This window comes from Lycium barbarum, chromosome 7 (assembly GCF_019175385.1).
Source record: "Lycium barbarum isolate Lr01 chromosome 7, ASM1917538v2, whole genome shotgun sequence".
NCBI classification, from domain to species: Eukaryota; Viridiplantae; Streptophyta; class Magnoliopsida; order Solanales; family Solanaceae; genus Lycium; species Lycium barbarum.
In genome coordinates this window covers 134024374-134044359 of record NC_083343.1, presented here as the reverse complement: position 1 = coordinate 134044359, position 19986 = coordinate 134024374, and the positions used below count along the sequence as shown (strand labels likewise).

At 37.6% G+C, this 19986-nt stretch overlaps 1 pseudogene; it reads left to right on the top strand.

The window, feature by feature from the left end:
* The first annotated feature begins 18 nt into the window (after positions 1-18).
* Positions 19-19986, top strand: part of LOC132602708 (octanoyltransferase LIP2, mitochondrial-like) — a 32991-nt pseudogene continuing 13023 nt past the window's right edge.

Here is a 19986-nt window from a genome sequence, read left to right as displayed (position 1 = left end):
TTTTGGTATAAAAATTTCCACGAATTATCATCATATACAATAGGGATAAATATGATGCCTTTAAACGATTATCTACCAGAAGTTTAACTGAAAAATGAAGAAATATTAATGTGATTTGCTAAGAAATAGAGGTCTGGTCTTTCACTTCCAGCAATGAGGAGAGTTCCCAATCCATAAATGTTGCTCCATTTATATACAGTGAATTTTTCAAGTAAGTTTATTTCTATCTTTTTCATCTATATTTAAAGCATAATAGCCATAATACATCTGTGTTACTGATCTCTATCTATAATGAAATTTGGACTGAATATCAGTTGATAATTGGAATGAGCACATTGCAAAAGTATCAAAGACCCTTTCAATTAGAGACTTTTTTTTATTTTCATCTTGCTTTACACCTCCAATGTAATCTTTAGAAAGAAAATGTAATCTTTATGAATCTTGGACCGATAATCAGATAACTTGGGAATAATTACATTGCAAAATGAACACAAAGCTCCTTTTTGATACTTTTCTTGTTGGAACAAATGCTCTACAAATATGTAGTCAAAGTTGTGATTTTTGAAGTATGGCTGTCCCCAAAATTTCAGTTTTCCTCCATATTACTTAATTATTGAATGAGGCTGAGTTCAATGTTTGTCACGCCCCGAATCATGGCCTGGACGTAACACGACACTCGGTGCCTGACTGCATGTGACCGAGCGAACCACATGGCTTGCTGTACTATCATGAGGCATACATGAGCGGAAATATAACGTGAATGCATGATGAGCCTTTATAAAACGTAATGAGTCATAATACTTAATAAAATACTTGTTAAACATGAGTGAGCCAAAATGGCTATACGACTCCAATTGTTTGGCATGACATAACTGACTTGTCTAGTCTATGAAACCTCTATCATGAGTCTGAATAGAAAACATAATTACTGGGACAAGGCCCCCAGCATACCTTTACATGCAAAACTAAATAGAGAGATACAATGTTTAAATCCCGAATGAGGTGGGGTTCACCAATAAACTGGTACGAGCAAATCCTAATGATCAGAAGCGTCGTCCTGTAAATCCGTACCTGCATCGTGAAATACAGGCCCCCGGGCAATAAAAGGGGACGTCAGCACATTGAATGTACTGGTATGTAAAGCAACCGGAAGAGACAACATGGAACGTGGAATAACATGATAAGAGCTGAAACTGAAAACTTAGACATGAACATGAACATGAGCATGAGTACTTATACATATATAACATGAGTAAAACATGATAAGTAGGGAGAGCATTTCATAAACCGACAACATGATATCACCACGTGGATACGTGGAGTCTGGTACCTCGCCGGACCAGCAGAGCCCCTATACCTTGCCAGGGTATAAGGTAATAAAGTACCTGATGGAACCATTCAGTGTGAAATTAAGGTATCATCCTAACTGGGCGGAGTGATCCTTGTCCTATGGTGGCTACATAGTTTCAGGCTATCTGAGCCTTCTCGGTAATTCGTGCAACTCCCAAAAACATGAACATAATATAGTTGGCTAAGAAGCCCATGAATTTCGTGAATTTACTTGTACTTGTCTTGGAATCACGATTTCACGAAATAACTTGTAAACATGGTTTCATGAAATAGCTTGTAAACATATTCTTGATTTATGAGAAATACAATAGTTCAAAATCATATTTTTGTAGTTGACTTGAAAACATGTTTATAACTTGTAAAATAACTCGTGCAGTTTCATATGAACATAATAAGAACACATGAGGAAGAATTCATGATTCATGGATTAAGCTAGGATTCCTAATGTCCGTAATGGAAAGTTAGGAACACAATGACGAACATATATATACGTAAATTCATGTACATACATACATAATCACGGGCTACCAATATGTTGGGTTTAATGCCCTAGGATTTGAACTTCATGGGTTTTACGAAACGGATCATAGGGAAGAACGTAGAGGTTCCCACATGTGGGTGGAAGTTCTACATACCTTAACCTCCCGCTTTTGAGCGTATCACAATGTCTTTCAATCCCTTCAACTTCAATCTATAGCAATACAAGTCATAGGAATTCTATATTAGCAACCATATCCATGTTTTGTTCATCTAAGCATTTTATCGAACACTTAGTAGGCATGAAACTTTATAACCCTCATTAATGGTGTTTTCTTCACCAAATCCCCATCCTTTTACTTCTAGCTAATTATACAATCTCCATTAGATGTAATTAACATCATTTTTTTCATCAACCATATGAATACAACAATCCCAAGTCAACAATCCAACAATTCTAGCATAGTTCATATAATCATCCTCAACAAACCCAATTATTATACTCCCAAGAATTCATCAATTCATAACTATAAGTGATTGGGGAGTAGAAATATTACCTTTTAGGTAGTCACCACGAAATCAACACCCCCAAGTCCGATCTTTGGCTTAAAATGACGGCAATAATTTGTACTACACTTTATCCTTCACGAGCTTTGGGATTCGGGGCCTTAAACTTGGTTGATTCTCTACTTTGTCTCTCTAGTTTCCCTTCTCTCTCACTTTCTCTCTCTAAAATCTGAATTTTGGAGAAGAAATGAGGCTTCTAGGGTTTGCTTTCCCTTAAATACCAAAGGGAAGTGGGTTGACCCAACTTGAAAACGGGTCGGGACTGTTCTGTCTTAAAACATCCATATCTCCCTATCCCGACGTCGCATGTGAACCCACAACCTATGGTTGGAAAGGTATTTCAATTATATACAACTTTCATTCTTTGAGTTTTCCCAAATTCTCAACTTACGATGGGGTTATGGCCTCCCGAAGTCAGGTGACCCGAAACTCAACTGCGGACCAAAACACGCCCATGTTACGGTCCCGTAACACAAAGGACGGACCGTAACTTGGCGTCGTACCTTGTTGAAAATTTCCAGAAAGTTTCTGGAAATTTTCCCCATGTTACGGTCCACTGTTACGGTCCGTAACACAAGGTACGGCCCGTAACACGAAGGACGGACCGTATCTTGGGACCGTATCTTGATGAAAATTTCCAGTGAGGTTCTGGAAATTTCGTCTATGTTACGGCTCACTGTTACGGCCCGTAACACGAGTTACGGTCCGTAACTCGTCACCGTAACGCAGACAGATTTTCCAGCGTACAGGCTTCAGTCAAATGGGCATAACTCTTTGCACAGATGTCCGTTTAATCCCCATAATATACCGTTGGAAAGATATTTAATAGGGCTATAACTTCCATCAAGGAAGTTCTTCCATATTCATAACGGATCAAGGAGTTATCACTGCCCGAAATAGGCCTATCAACTCACTAGAACTTTAATGATTTAAGCTTAACTCAGCTCCGAGATGAGGGGTGTTACAATATCTCCCCCTTGGGATCATTTGTCCTCGAATGATGGGTAATGGTTAAGAATATGGCTGAACATAGCTTGACTACATGAACGTGAAGGAAACATGACATGAAACATAGAGACTGAACTAACATGACTTGGTTACATGGAAACGTGAATACATGAACATTGAACATGAAACGTGAGACATGAATACATAAGGGACATGACATGAAAACTAAAGGTATTTACCTTGAAGTCTATCTGCCTGCTCTTCAAACAAGTGAGGATATCTGGATTTCATGTCTTCTTCGGCTTCCCATGTGGCCTCTTCAACCTTCTGGCTCCTCCACAAGACCTTTACTGAGGCTACTTCCTTAGTTCTCAACTTGCGAATTTGACGATCAAGAATGGCTATAGGGATCTCCTTATAAGTCAAACCATCCTTAACTGTTATAGTGTCAATAGGAACAACCAACGATGGGTCTCCTACACACTTCCTCAACATGGACACATGAAACACGGGATGTACCGCAGCCAAGTCTTGTGGCAACTCAAGTTCATAAGCTACTAGACCGACCTTTCGTAGAATTCTGTAAGGTCCAATATATCTGGGACTTAGCTTCCCTTTCTTGCCAAATCTCATAACACCTTTCATGGGTGAGACTTTAAGGAACACCCAATCATCAATTGAAAATTCTAAATCCTTTCGTCTCACATCTGTATAAGACTTCTGGCGACTCTGAGCTGTTTTCAAACGCTCCTGTATTAACTTGACTTTCTCCATAGCTTGCTAAACCAAATCTGGTCCTAACAACTCTGCTTCACCTACTTCAAACCAACCAATTGGTGATCGGTATCTTCGCCCACTCAGAGCTTCAAATGGGGCCATCCCAATACTAGCATGATAACTGTTATTATATGAAAACTCAATAAGTGGTAAGTGGTCATCCCAAATTACCTTTGAAATCTAAGACAGATGCTCGCAACATATCCTCCAGAGTCTGAATAGTACGCTCTGCCTGGCCATCCGTTTGTGGATGAAAAACTGTGCTGAGGTTCACCTTGGTACCCAATCCTTTCTGAAAGGATTTCCAAAAATTTGCTGTAAACTGAGCACCACGATCTGAAATAATGGACAATGGTGTCCCATGCAACCTGACAATTTCATTAACGTACAGCTTGGCATAATCTTCAGCTGAATATGTGGTCTTGACTGACAAAAAGTGTGCTGACTTAGTAAGCCGGTCAACGATCACCCAAATAGAGTCATGTATCCTAGCTGAACGGGGTAAACCTGATACAAAATCCATATTGATAATTTCCCATTTCCAAACAGGAATATCAATATTCTGGGCCAAGCCACCTGGCCTCTGGTGTTCGGCTTTCACCTGCTGACAGTTCGGGCACTTAGCCACAAAATCTGCCACTTCCTTCTTCATATCGTTCCACCAGTAAATCTCCTTGAGGTCATGATACATCTTAGTGGAACCTGGGTGAATGGAATACCTGGAATTGTGAGCTTCTGACATGATTCGCTCTCTGAGCCCATCTACATCTGGGACACATAATCTGCCTTGGTACCTCAAGGTACCATCATCTCCCCCTTGTTCAAAAACCGTTGTCTTATGTTTGTGAATCCCTTCCTTCAGCTACAATAAATAGGGATCACTAAATTGTTTCTCCTTGACTTCAACGACTAAAGAGGAAAGAGCACTATTCTGAACAACCACACCACCATCCTCGGATTCCAAAAGTCGAACTCCAAGATTGGCCAAACGGTGAACTTCCTTTGTCATGACTCTCTTATCCACATCCACGTGGGCTAAACTCCCCATGGAATGCCGACTAAGAGCATCAGCTACAACATTCGCTTTTCCCGGATGATAAAGAATATCCACATCATAATCCTTAAGCAATTCGAGCCATCTCCTCTGTCTAAGATTTAGCTCCCTTTGCTTGAAGATATACTGCAGGATTTTATGATCCGTGAAGATATCAACGTGCACCCCATACAAATAATGTCGCCATATCTTAAGTGCAAAAACTACAGCTGCCAACTCTAAGTCATGAGTCGGGTAATTTCTTTCGTGAACCTTGAGCTGACGGGATGCATAAGCTACAACCTTACCATGTTGCATTAAGACACATCCGAGACCAATTCCCGAAGCATCACAGTAAACCACGAATCCTTCAGTTCCCTCTGGCAGAGTCAAAATTGGAGCAGAAGTCAATCTCTTCTTCAACTCTTTAAAGCTTCGCTCACAAGCATCTGACCATTGAAACTTAACTTTCTTTCGAGTCAGCTTAGTAAATGGGGCAGAGATAGAGGAAAACCCTTCTACGAAGCGTCTATAATAGCCTGCCAGACCCAAGAAACTTCTTGTCACACCCCATTTTAACCGGATCGATTTAAGGAGTATGACGTATTGATGATTCCTATTTATTTTGTTTTAAGGAGTCGCCACCTAATTAATTTCACGGTGAATTAGGACACCTAGAGATTAACTAAGGTAAAGTTAAAACTAAACCTCCGTTAATAGTCTGCTTAACCAGTGTGATTCTAGGTAAGGGCTCTATATTATCCTAAAGGGAAGGGGTTAGGCATCCTTTAGAATCCGTTAACTTACGGTTATCCGACCAACTTAGGTTGATTAATTAAGGCTAGGGATGCAAATATAATATTTAAAGTTAAAGAAAATAGCTTATAAATACTACTGAAATTTTAAAAAAAATATAAACTGTTGCTTGATATAAGATTTAGAGAAAATATAATAATTTATATAAAGGAAGATTTCAAACGTCATTTTGAATAAAACTTATAAAATTGCTAAAAGGATTTAAATAATAATGCTTCTTAAAATAAGATTTGCATAGAATATACAAATAGAAGAAGACGCGGGTTTGTACAGTATTTTAATAAATATTTGAAACAAACCAAACGGAGAGATATTAATAATTCTTTTCTGTGATTTTAAGAGCATAAACAAATATAAAATAACTAATGTGAATCTTAAGTAAACTCATATTATATCAATACACTTATATTATATCAATACGGTGTTATAGAAATGCTTAGACTTATTTTTCTTTAGAAGAAAATTATGATCAAAAAAAGAACATAAATTTCCCTCCTTTTTCATTAATTTTTATTAATTATGTTTAGCTAAAATGATGTGCGATTGATTCCAAATTTTGAAGAGTTATTTATAAACGTAATACTTGATTTTATATTTTTACATACTAATGACATTTTGAAGGTTTAGATAAGAAGAACATAATTTCTTTCATTTATATATATATATATATATATATATATAATCATTTTTTATTTTTTTGCAAATAGATCTTTAAATAAATAAATATTAAACATTATAAATGGTTTTAACATGAAAAGAAAAAGAAAGAGTAAAATTTATAGAATTGTTTGTTTGTCTTTCTTGAACTAATTACCCTTTGCTAAAACTAACCCGCTAATTTATTAGAGTTCATCTAAGTTAAGAAAGCAAAACAAAGTAAAAGGGGTTAGTCGAATAATACAAACTAAATACATAAAGTAAAATAAGATAAAAAGGATGGAAATTAAATGGATCAGCCCGTTTTAGGGACTGCGGCGGCTGTTTTTCGTTCGCTATTGGGCCTTGGCCCAAAAAGTCTTCTATTTTGTTGCGGGTTGGCTGGACACAAGAGAAAGTCGTGTTGGGCTTTTAGCCCAACCAAATGTGGAGGAAAAGTGAGTCCCTCGAACTCGTATGTGATGATCATGCATAAGACGAAAGGAAAAGGATTAGTATGCAACCAACGAAATGGTGAAACATGTAAAAATATACACCAAAAATAAGTCGGTTAGGTGATATATAATAGGCATATTTCATGTATACGCAATTCAGCCGCTACATATTTACGATATATAAACAGGGCAACAAACAAACTGAATCAAACTATATGGCACCTATTGTGCACCACACGTATGAGAGTTCGGATACGTGCGACAACTGATATATGTAGAGTATTCAGAGTATACTTGGTATATCTGCAAGAGTATACGCTGATATGCGACCCTTGTATACACTTGGTGTACACCAAGGTTCATATATTATGTATACCTCGAGATATATTATACCACAAACAGAAAATCAGATTAGAGAGTATACGAAGATAAGTCAACGTGAGTGTTTGGAGCATCAGTATAACCAATCAGACAGCGGGCATCAAAGATTAATTTCTGATAACTAAATGAGTAGCCATTTATCAGGAATGCATATGAGATTTCAAACCAATTTTCAGATAAGGGAGTTGAAAGCTGCAGACAAAACAAGCAGAAGCCAAACTGGACTCAAAATACCCTTTCACATTTTACCATTCTACAGACCATTAAAAGCCTCCGCAAATTAAGAAGTAAGTTTTAAAACTACAACTATAGTAAGGAATTAACTGGAAACTAATCTTTCCCTTTAAAGAAAACAGACTATAGGCCTGAGTGCAAATTCAACTTGTTTCGAAGGAAAAGAAGAAAGAAAAAGAAACACAGAATCTATCTTTGATTCAAAAAGATATAAAATTGATTCTATACCCAAAAGAGAATAAACCAAATACGTAGTTGTCGTCTTCCTAAAGCAGTTTTAGAAGGCAAAAAGGCCTGTTTTCATCACTACCTATTTTCAATCCAATATACGAATTCAGGCAGCGTAGTACTTTGAATACACTGAGCTACTTTGGGCTCTTCCAAATAAATATTCAACCTCACGGCCACATTTCTTATCAACTATCTCGGGTAAACACACACATGGGCAGCTTCATTTCTTAATCAACAGGCCAATACAAGACAAAGAAACATACATTCGTCTAATCCTAATATTTGATGTTCAATCCAAATGCATATTAACATCTGCCTTTGTCCAAAAAAAAAGCTGACATTTGATCTTACTAAAACATGCTTTACACAATTTAACAGAGTACCTTACACATATGTGAACGACCTACAAACACATAAAGAATATAAACCAGCTTGAAACACATAAGGCAATGGCCACACACAGCCTTAAGATTGCTAATAATATTCAAACGATATACTGAGGATCAAATTACCCATCGGAGAGTGAAATGTACCAAACTCAAACTAAACAAAATAAAAACTAAACCAAACTAATCTAAGCAGAACTAGAATGACATCTATCAGTATTATCACATTACCTCAACCCATGAAAATGTAAGCACATGAAAGCAGATGATACCAAACAGAGGCTGATATAAGCACAACATCGATCAAACATGATTATTCAACATACCGAATCTCTACTAAACAAGGCCTAGGCTACCAAATAAGCAGGAATTAAATACCCTCAGGCATGATTAAATTCAGCCAATAAGAAGAACACAACCAACTTTCACATATGCAATCCTAATTTAAACTACCGAACAACATAATTATACTAACAAACTTCGACATGCCCAAATCAAACACCTGACGATTCTTACTCCTTAACTAATACTGAAACCGAACAAATACATGACGACATGGGAAACTAACTCCTACAAATATCACATCAAAAAAAATGAACTTCAAAGAAGAGGGGAAATTGCTGACCTTCTTCGGGTGCAGCGAAGTGGGTGTGGGGTTTCGATATCACTCGAACACTACAAACTCCGATCTCGAATTTATTCGGGCTCGAAAACGGTTGCTGGAAATGAAAGAGGACCAGAATAATCCTCTATTTCGAATCAATATCAAAACAAGATTAAAACTTATGAAGACTTAGTAATTTTTAGACGGGAATTTGAGGCGATTAAAAGAAACTCAAAACTTTAGGGGATTTCTGCAGCTAAACAAAATTGTTCTTGGGGAATTTTATAAATCAAAGATCTCGTTCCTGGGAGGTTCTTCCCGATCCAAAAAAAATCCCCTCTTTCTGAACCTACTCCATGACTATTTATAGGTTTTTTTTTGTGTTAAAAAAAAAGATAGAGAGAGGAGCGGGGGACAACTAACAGTGGAGATGACAGTGGGCGTGGGGAACAGAACGTGAGGGTGGTAGAGGTAGTGGAGGTGTCAGACACGTGGGAAGGCGGTGATATGGTGGAGGATGACGATGAAAGAAAGAGGACAAGATGTGGTGGAACAGAGAGATGGCAGAGGTATGGGAGTGGGGATAACGTGGGAGAGAGAGTGATGATGAAGAAGAGGAGGGCGATGGGGAGGTGGAGGAGGCACGGTGGAAGGCGGTGAGGAGCGGCGAAAAAATGGGGAGGAGGAGGATGAAGGGAAACGGCGGAGGAGGAAAAGATGGGGGAAACCTTCCCTTATTTTGTTTGCTACGGGTCGGACCCAGTCCATTTATGGACTGGGTTGATTTTTTTAGACCGAGTATTAAAAGGATGGCTAATAAATTAAAAAATGGATTGGTCTAAAAATTGAGTCAAAAATATGGATTGATACAAAAAAAATATTTATGAGTTGATTGGACTTCGATTTGGGATCCGGTAAGTCAAAATACGGACCGAGTGCAAGAAATAGTTTGACTTTTAAATTTGAACAAAAGGCCCATTTTAATTGACGATATACCGAGGGTGCTTAATACAAAAAATATGTTATTATTAGGATTCGGGTAATAGAATTATATGATGCTATAATAGCCGTGTAATTTTTTTTTTGAAAATCCACAGTAAAATAAATACTATTATTTAATTGTGCAAAAAAAAAAATGTGATGTGTGTGCGCAAGCTGGTAAAAATGCCGAAATGATAAAAATTGTGAATTATAATAAAGTAATAAATAATAATAATAATAATAATAGTAATAATAATAATAAATACGATAATAGTAATAATAATAATAAATACGATAATAGTAATAACAATAATTGATAGAATAATGCAGTGGCGGTATTGATAAGAGGCTAATAATTTAGTAAAAAATAACTATATATATTTTGATTTTTTTCTGAAATATTAGAAGCGTAAATAGGTATTTTGGAAGAGAGGCGGGACAAAATTGGGTGTCAACAACTTGTCCCTCTTTGCCCGGTAATGATGAAGAGAGTTGTCGGGCAAAGACGTTGACTCAATAGTCTATTTTATCCCGGCTAAAGGAAACTTGAGAGGATTATGACCGAACTCCGGTCTCTGAGTTGCCTACATATCTCGGGCTGTACGAGAATCAGGTCGAGTGTAGTTCTGGGACAATTACGACACCTGAACTAATGAATCTCGATTGCGCAATCTTTGCAAAATATTGTCCCAATGTCGAATCATGATAACACTGAGTATTATGATAGAAACTTGTGAATTCTGAAGATTGAATTGATAGAATGCAAAAGAATACTTGTGATTAGAGACGAGTGTTCGAGGTAGATCTTTGACCCGTGTCGAGAAGTCTGATTATCCTTCCCGACAAATTGCCCCAGTTCGCTGCCGAAGAAATAGTTCCACGATTTGATGTGTGATGCCAACTTTGATATTGTCAAAAGCCATCAGCTAAAAACAAATGTTAGCAATAAAGAAATATATGTAAATAAGGCAGGGTTGGAGAAGTTACACTTGCAACCCCTGCTTCGAAAGTTGAATCCACATTCGGAGGTGATGCCCGAACTGAAATATAAGATACCCGCATTCGGAGGTGGATGCCTGTACTGAAATATAAAATACCCGCATTCGGAGGTGGGTGCCTGAACTGAAATATAAAATACCCGCATTCGGAGGTGGGTGTCTGCACTGAAATATAAAATACCCGCATTCGGAGGTGGGTGCCTGCACTGAAATATAAAATACCCGCATTCGGAGGTGGGTGCCTGCACTGAAATATAAAATACCCGCATTCGGAGGTGGTGCCTGAACTTTGAATATAAAATACCTGCATTCGGAGGTGGGTGCCTGAAATAAAATATAAGATTCCCGCATTCGGAGGTGGGTGCCTGGACTGAAATATAAAATACCCGCATTCGGAGGTGGGTGCCTGAACTTGAAATATAAGATACCCGCATTCAGAGGTGGGTGCCTGAACTGAAATATAAGATACCCGCATTCGGAGGTGGGTGCCTGAACTTGAAATATAAGATACCCGCATTCGGAGGTGGGTGCCTGAACTGAAATATAAGATACCCACATTCGGAGGTGGGTGCCTGAATTGAACATTGAAATACCCGCATTCTAAGGTGGGTGCCTGAATTGAAAATTGACATACCCGCATTCTAAGGTGGGTGCCTAATTTGAACATTGAAATACCCGCATTCTAAGGTGGGTGCCTGGATTGAAATTGACACACCCGCATTCTAAGGTGGGTGCCTAAATTGAACATTGACATACCCGCATTCTAAGGTGGGTGCCTAAATTGAACATTGACATACCCGCATTCTAAGGTGGGTGCCTAAATTGAAAATTGACATACCCGCATTCTAAGGTGGGTGCCTATATCATGTCCACTTCCCATGGTGCAAAAATGTAAATCCACATCCACTTTCAGGGTGCAGAAAAATAAATCCAAGTCCACTTTCACAGTTCAAAATATAAATCTACGTCCGCATTTCACGGTACAAAATATAAATCCACGTCGACTTTGACGTCCGTATTATACGGTACAACAGTAAATTTACATCTACTTTCACGTCTGCATTATACGGCGCAAAAATAAATTCACTTTTACTTTCGAAAACATAAATCTGTATCCACTTTCTACAATTATATGTATATTTTTGTAATATAATTCTACTCCCACTCCCATGCTCGTATCCACAATATAAATGTAAATCCACGTCCACTTTAGAGATAATATTGTAAAAAGATATCCACATCTTACTCCATGTCCCATTGTGACGGGGGTTAAATCTATAATTAACCCCACAATTTGATATACGATGCCATATTTCGATCTGGTTATCTTATTAAAATACCTCATTCTAAAAGAATTTGATAATGATTTGAACATGTATGAAGTGATGATGAAATTGAGGAATTCTAACCAATAACAGGTGATCAAGGTCAGTGTCCATGATTATATGTATTCGATCCATCGAGGAATGTCACGAGCTAAAACAACTGTTAGTGATAAGAATAAATAGCTGGGTCTGAAAGAATTATACTTACAACCCTTGGTTGAGAAGATGAATTTGTGTCCACTGTTGCAATCGAAATTTCGTGATGAGTGGAACGACGTCCGCCGTTCGGCATAAGCTACCTTTGCATCCACGTTGAAGAATATTTACATTTTGAAGAAAGTTAACTCTTTGATCACGCTCATAATTTAATATATGCACCATGTTCATGTTAATTGGACCTGCCTCATCAAAGAAAAATCGTGAGTTTAAAAGAAAAATTAGTTGACTTGTGCGTGTCGGGGAACTTGGCCCTTGAATTGATCTTGTCTCGGTCGCATCCTTCATTCTTCGATGCTTCACCACACATTTTGCTTTGCCGGGGAGTTTCAGTTATACAAAATGTATTTTGAAAAATAAAAGTAATGAGATTTGGATGATTTTGAAAGACAATACTTAGTGGCTCTAATCTGTAAAATGACTTGATTTTTGAATTTATTTGCATTTTTGAAATATGGATAGATTTTTATTAAAAAATGGTTAAATATTTAAGACAACTTTTATGCCATTTCTAAAAATTTGTCCCAGTTTCAGTCCTGGAGATGCTTGATTCTGGACAATTGAAAAGCAAGAACTTATAATGAAAGTTTTTTAAAGTGATTTGACCGACTTCAAAATTTTGTCCCAGTTTCAAGTCCTGGAGACGCTTGGTTCTAAACAATCGAAAAGTGAGAAAATTGTAATAAAATTTTTTTGAAAGTGATTTGACCGATTTCAAAAATTTGTCCCAGTTTCAAGATACTAAGACACATGAATTTAAGCGGTGGGGAAGACCAAGTTTTGTATAAAAATCCTTATGTATTTTATAGGAACCAAAATGTTTGGACAAACTGAAAAATTTTAAAATAGAAGGGCCGAACCCGCCTCGGGTTGCCTACGTATCCCCAAAGGAATCAGGCCAGACGTAGTTCGTGATGAACATAAAGATTTTTGAGTTTGTTTTGTTTTTTAATAAAGGGGCCGAACCCTATGTGGGTTGCCTACGTATCCAAAAGGAAATCAGGCCATACGTAGTTCCACTCATACAACAAAAACACTGAAATATTTTGAAAAAGTGGCCGAACCCGATGTGGGCTGCCTACGTATCCAACAGGAAGTCAGGCCAAACGTAGTTCCAACCACAAACAAAGATACTGAAATAATTTGAAAAGAGTGGCTGAACCCGATATGGGTTGCCTACGTATCCAACAGGAAGTCAGGCCAAACGTAGTTCGTTACAAACAAAATGACAGAATCTTAATTTAAAAAGGCCGTAACAAAACATAGAGGCAACATGACAAAAGGAACTAAATGTTCTAGTTGATGTCTCCGGCCTACTACAAAAAGGAAATTTAAACTTAAAATACTGAAACTCCCGGCGAACCGGGGCTAAGATAGAAGTCCAATTTTGCAACTCAGGTCCTGGCTCACCAGCCTATAAAGTCAATATTTCAGCAAAGTCTTTGATTATCATAGCATGATCATCTTCATCTTCCACGAACAGGTTCTTGACTCCTTCCACGATATCATCATAGGCAACCTCAATAATCAGATCTGAAGGTTTTGAGAAAGTTTGATCAATGGTAGGAATAGGTTTCGGCAATGGAACCTCCTTCCTTTTATTCTTTCGTGCTTTCTTCACTTCTTCCTCAGTTGGCTCATATCCCGAACCGAATGTAAACTGTTGCGTAGGGAGAACGACTGGCTCAACCCGCCCATTTAGTGTTTTCCCTAGCCCAAATCCAGGTTGGTACCCATTTCTCACCATTTCTTTTGCAACCATAATTGCGGCACATGATCTTTTGAACTCTTGAGTTTGACATACTTCACTCTCCTTAGTGACATTCACAACCTCCCAAGCGTGGTAAACTGCTCCGTCGAACCCTCCTTCTGCCTCGACGAATGGGGTGGATTGCTCTAGATAGAAAGACGTGTCTCCTTCTCCGTGTATACATATTTGTTGCTGATCCCACTCGAATTTGACAGTTTGGTGCAAAGTAGATGGTACGGCCCCAGCCAAATGGATCCACGGTCTACCTAACAACATGTTGTATGTCGTGGAAATATCAAGTACTTGAAAATCTATAATGAATTCAACAGGGCCAATCAACACTTTCAACTCTATTTCCCCAATAGGGCGCCTTTGAGCCCCATCAAATGCTCGAATATTCATATCACTGGTCTTGAGCTCACTAACATTATATCCGATCTTCTTCAGACTTGCTAATGGACAGATGCTGAGTCCAGAACCCCCATCAATCAATACTTTAGCCACAAACATGTTGCGACACTTGACAGTTATATAGAGCGCTTTGTTATGCATACATCCTTCTGGCGGCAGTTCTTCATTATCAAAGCTGATTCGATGGCTGTCAAGTACGCGCTCAATCATCCCAGCTAATGCCTCACTAGTTGTTTCGCTTGGGACATATGCTTCATTCAAGATCTTCAACAGTGCATTTCTGTGCATATCCGAACTCAAAAGCAAAGAGAGAATAGGAATTTGAGCATTGGTCTTTTTCAACTGATCCACAACTGAATACTCACTAGCCTTAATCTTCCTCAGAAATTCTTCTGCTTCGAATTCAGTCACGACCCTTTTGGGAGGTACATTGGTTTCCTTAAATTGCCCCAATCTAACTAGCTCTTCTGGAGAATAGCATCTTCCAGACCTTGTCATTCTTGATGTCTTAACCTTGTCAGTGATCGTGTCCTTTCCTCGACATTCTATCACAGTTTGTTGATAATTCCATGGTACGGCTTTTGTATCGAGCACTGGTAACTGATTTGGTGCTTGAACTACTTCCACAGGCGTTGATGAAGCTCCTAATATCTCGACAGGCACACAACCCCTTATCACTACAGCCGGAGAAGCAACGGCTACAAAATCATGATCCTCCACACGATCCACAGGCACTATAAATTCGGCGGGGTCGTCAACATTTTCATCTATTCCAATCATATTTATCGTGGCCCCATCATGGGTCGGGAGTGGATTGTTAACCACATTTGGTGTTGGTGGTTTGACCGTGATCTGTTTTGCTTCAATAAGATCCTCAACCTTATGCTTCAATGCGTAACAACGATCAGTGGAATGGCCTTTTACCCCCGAATGATATGCACATGTTTTAGTGGGATCAAAGCTTCTGGGTAATGGATCTGGAATTCTACCTTCCACAGGATATACTAAGCCTGAAGCTTGCAGTCTTTCGAAACAACGCTCAGTGGTTCTCCCAATGGTGTGAAATTGCGAAACGGTTTATTTGGGCGAGGTGCGGATGCATTGTTTGGATGATGAGGTTGTGATGGTGGAGCTGGATATGTTGGTGGTCGTAGAGCTCGATATGCTGGTTGTGTGTTGTAAACGGGGTAGGATATTTGTGGTGATTGAGGTTGGTAAGATGACAAAGTTTGGTCGTATGGATATGGAGAATATTGGAAATATTGTGAGTGAGGAGCGTTAGGCTGGTATCGTGGTGGTTGTTGATGGCGGTACGAGGTGTTTCCCAAAGCCATTACCGAGGCTGCTTCCTTTTCTTTTTTCTTTCCGTTTCCGAGAGTACCTGTTTGTATAGCCCTACTAGTAGACTGCAAAGCCGCAAGACTTGTTATTCTCCCTGTCTTAATGCCATCTTCGATCATGTCCCCAGCTTTGATCACTTCTGCAAAAGTTTTTCCACCCATTGTCACCAAACGTTTATAGTATTCCGGTTCTAGTGCTTGAATGAAGAAAATAACCATTTCTGTCTCCTCCATGGGTGGGTGTACCCTAGATGCTTCTTCTCTCCACCGTATAGCATATTCTCGAAATGATTCGATCGACTTTTTCTGCAACTTTGTAATTGAGATTCTATCAGGAGCGATCTCAACATGAAACTTGTAATGATCCACAAAAGCATTTGCCAAGTCATCCCAAGTACGCCATTTGGTTGTATCTTGCTTGGAATACCACTCCAAGGCTTTTCCACTCAAACTCTGATTGAATAGTTTGACTCTTATCCCTTCATTCTTCCCCACACCAATCAACTTTTCACAATAGACCTTCAAATGGAAGAAAGGGTTCCCCGACCCATCAAACTTCTCAAATTTTGGAATCTTGTAACCTGGTGGCAATTCTACCTCAGGAAATGCACATAATTCTTCATATCTCACGCTTTGGTTACTACCAAGTCCACGCAAACTTCTCATGGCATCCTCCAAACTTTTGAGCTTTCTATTTATCATTTCATCATTAATTGACCGTGCCTCATTTTCAACTTCGACATAATGATCAACATCTGTGCGACATTGTCCCTGGATTTGTGTCATGGGTGGAGCTGTGGTATAAGTGTATATTGGTGGAACTTGATGCGTATTGGTAGCATCATGTGTCGTCGGTATGAACTGAGCTTTTGAAGAGGTGGCTGTAAACAAAAAGGGAGCATTTTGAGTGAGAGGTTCGGAACGAACTGGCTGAGAAGTGGTGAAATAATTTGCTTGGTTAAATTCGTCCAAATTTGGGAATGGAGGTGGCACAGGCAAAGTTTGTCGAACTCCCTAGGACGGAGTCATATGTGGCGGTGTTTGAGAAAATGACCGGTTATGAAGTACCATATGACTTAGTTCAGCAACTCGTCGCTCCAGACGAGCAATGGTCTCCAAATGTGTTTCTGGTTCATTAGAAGATGTGGGATCACTCGTGATCAGTAAACTAAGAGATGGCTCAGATGAAGTGGTTGCATTGATCAAACTTTGCTCCATTTTAGAACGAGTCTTTTTAGTTAACCAGATGATTAGTGATGAGTCAGAGTCTGATTTCTTGGCTCTAGACCGTGTGAAATATGGATGCTCCGCCAGTTCCCCTTTAGCACAAGTCAACCTTCTTCGTTTTGAAAATAAGTTTAAAAGAAAAAAGATAAAACAATAAAAGAAAAAGAAAATGAGTCAGTATACGGTAAGGACATATTATTGCATATAAACACATTATTGCACATAATACATCGCGTTCTATAATGCAAGGGACCTCTTTATGCCAGAGGTAGGCCTAACGAACATTTGAAGGACAAACATGTTTTTTATGTGTCATTCCATAACTCTTTCTAAACTAATTTACAAGAATAATAAAAATTTATTACATGCCAGTCAATAATACAATTCAAAATTAATCTAAGATATCTAATACTTCAACTCCACTAATTTCCTTTGGCTGTCTTAAAACCTCCGGCATTAATTTTGGATGCTCCACAACAACCTGCAACAAAAGGTTAGTTTCCTTGAAATATTTATCTATGGAGTATTAGGTCCACATAATCCACATATTTGTCCTTCAAATAATGCACATAAATAGTGAATAGTGTCACTTAGAGTCATAGACTCATTTGGACATTTGGTAAGGTTGACTAATGAACTTAATACTCCAAGGGTATTAAGCCTCCTATGTTTAAAATGATGCATGTCCTTAAAAGGTTTTAGTTTTCGCTCTACCTAGGTAGACTAAGAATGGTTTCCTATGACACAAGGCTCCCCAAGCGGACAACTTGGAGGTGGAAAGTCCGTGGCCGTCGACTGCACCGCCGATCGACTAAATCCACAAGACCAATCCAACTAAAGGGGTAATTTAGTAGTGCACGGGCGCAAACTGCGAAGCCGCTTTAAGTGTGTGAATATGTGTGAGTTTTCCAGGAGTGGAAAAAATATGAGCGGAATGCCAATTTAAGGAAAACAATAACATACATATTACATAGAAAAATGCATATAAAGAATAAAACAATAATAAAACATTTAAAAACATATAAAGCAAAAAATACAAGAAAAATAAAGCAAAACAAACAAAACATCCAACAAATTATTTATTAACCTAAGTTGTTATGGTTAGAGCCTAAAGTTCTCCAGCGGAGTCGCCAAGCTGTCACACCCCATTTTAACCGGATCGATTTAAGGAGTATGACGTATTGATGATTCCTATTTATTTTGTTTTAAGGAGTCGCCACCTAATTAATTTCACGGTGAATTAGGACACCTAGAGATTAACTAAGGTAAAGTTAAAACTAAACCTCCGTTAATAGTCTGCTTAACCAGTGTGATTTTAGGTAAGGGCTCTATATTATCCTAAAGGGAAGGGGTTAGACATCCTTTAGAATCCGTTAACTTACGGTTATCCGACCAACTTAGGTTGATTAATTAAGGCTAGGGATGCAAATATAATATTTAAAGTTAAAGAAAATAGCTTATAAATACTACTGAAATTTAAAAAAAAATATAAACTGTTGCTTGATATAAGATTTAGAGAAAATATAATAATTTATATAAAGGAAGATTTCAAACGTCATTTTGAATAAAACTTATAAAATTGCTAAAAAGATTTAAATAATAATGCTTCTTAAAATAAGATTTGCATAGAATATACAAATAGAAGAAGACGCGGGTTTGTACAGTATTTTAATAAATATTTGAAACAAACCAAACGGAGAGATATTAATAATTCTTTTCTGTGATTTTAAGAGCATAAACAAATATAAAATAACTAATGTGAATCTTAAGTAAACTCATATTATATCAATACACTTATATTATATCAATACGGTGTTATAGAAATGCTTAGATTTATTTTTCTTTAGAAGAAAATTATGATAAAAAAAAGAACATAAATTTCCCTCCTTTTTCATTAATTTTTATTAATTATGTTTAGCTAAAATGATGTGCGATTGATTCCAAATTTTGAAGAGTTATTTATAAACGTAATACTTGATTTTATATTTTTACATACTAATGACATTTTGAAGGTTTAGATAAGAAGAACATAATTTCTTTCATTTAAATATATATATATATATATATATATATATATATATATATATATATATATATATATATATAATCATTTTTTATTTTTTTGCAAATAGATCTTTAAATAAATAAATATTAAACATTATAAATGGTTTTAACATGAAAAGAAAAAGAAATAGTAAAATTTATAAAATTGTTTGTTTGTCTTTCTTGAACTAATTACCCTTTGCTAAAACTAACCCGCTAATTTATTAGAGTTCATCTAAGTTAAGAAAGCAAAACAAAGTAAAAGGGGTTAGTCGAATAATACAAACTAAATACATAAAGTAAAATAAGATAAAAAGGATGGAAATTAAATGGATCAGCCCGTTTTAGGGACTGCGGCGGCTGTTTTTCGTTCGCTATTGGGCCTTGGCCCAAAAAGTCTTCTATTTTGTTGCGGGTTGGCTGGACACAAGAGAAAGTCGTGTTGGGCTTTTAGCCCAACCAAATGTGGAGGAAAAGTGAGTCCCTCGAACTCGTATGTGATGATCATGCATAAGACGAAAGGAAAAGGATTAGTATGCAACCAACGAAATGGTGAAACATGTAAAAATATACACCAAAAATAAGTCGGTTAGGTGATATATAATAGGCATATTTCATGTATACGCAATTCAGCCGCTACATATTTACGATATATAAACAGGGCAACAAACAAACTGAATCAAACTATATGGCACCTATTGTGCACCACACGTATGAGAGTTCGGATACGTGCGACAACTGATATATGTAGAGTATTCAGAGTATACTTGGTATATCTGCAAGAGTATACGCTGATATGC